Raw genomic sequence first — 1,067 nt, forward strand, 5'->3', positions numbered from 1 at the left:
TGTTACACCACGCTTGTAGACACGCTGAACAGTCCGCCGCGAAACACCAACAAATACGACAGCTTCACACACTGTATGACCATGGGCATGGCCAAGCACGACTGCGGCTTTTTGCCACTCTGTCACGTCCTCGTATTTACTCATTTTTACGTAAAATTTCTGTTGGATACTTAAACGTCTCACTGATCGCTACTTCCTTACGCACACGTAGAGTCAGCGCGCGTTGGAGTACATGAGTCGGTCGCTGCGCCATCTGTAAAAGCTTCACATTCACACGTGCGTTCACATTGGAGTGCATAATTTTTTGTCCTTTGAGGTTACCTTATCTCCGTCCGTGTACACACTACTGACGCAAATCTTCCACTGAAGACTGATGACTGAATGACAAGTGTACATTTTCCTTGTGTTGCCATCTTCTCGCTGTCAGTTCCAGCAACAGGACTGATACCTATACTGTGTGTTAGTATAGAAGAGTCAGTCACTTTTGTGTTAAGATTTAATAACTACTTTTTATGTAATTAAATGTTTCCCTGTGACATTTAAGTCTCTTAATTATCTACGATATTGATCGAAGCAGAAGAAATGAATTAAAATTTGTGCTGCGGCCAGAACTCGAACCTGGGTCTTCTTGCTTGCTAGGCAGAAATGCTAACCATTACACCACCACAGCACGATGGTTAACAATGATGTTCGAAGACCCGGGTTCGAGTCCTGGCCGCAACACAAATTTTAATTCATTTCTTGTGCTTCGATCATTATCGTAGATAATGAAGAGACTTAAATGTCTCAGGGAAACATTTACTTATAAGAACCATAAGATCACCTGTGGTACAAGACTTCCCCATTACGTCCAACGCTGCGGTGCTATTCCAATGTCGGAGAGCCCTGGCAGTTGTGACAATGTAAGGGAAAAAAGCAGAAGACAATGAATTGAAGTTAGTGTTTGGGAGTGCACTCAACTTGGGTTGTTAGTGCAGCAGTGCTGACCATCGTGCTGTGGTGGTGTGACGGTTAGCACTTCTGCCCATCAAGCAAGAAGACCAAGGTTCGAGTCCTGACCGCAGCTC

At 44.3% G+C, this 1,067-nt stretch overlaps 1 non-coding gene across 1 annotated transcript; it reads right to left on the reverse strand.

Annotated features, from left to right (window-relative positions):
* Positions 1–597: 597 nt before the first annotated feature.
* Positions 598–670, reverse strand: Trnaa-agc (transfer RNA alanine (anticodon AGC)). Its single transcript has one exon. It is a non-coding gene; the product is annotated as a tRNA-Ala (tRNA).
* Positions 671–1,067: the final 397 nt, after the last annotated feature.

The sequence above is a fragment of the Schistocerca nitens genome, chromosome 7, assembly GCF_023898315.1.
Source record: "Schistocerca nitens isolate TAMUIC-IGC-003100 chromosome 7, iqSchNite1.1, whole genome shotgun sequence".
NCBI classification, from domain to species: domain Eukaryota; kingdom Metazoa; phylum Arthropoda; class Insecta; order Orthoptera; family Acrididae; genus Schistocerca; species Schistocerca nitens.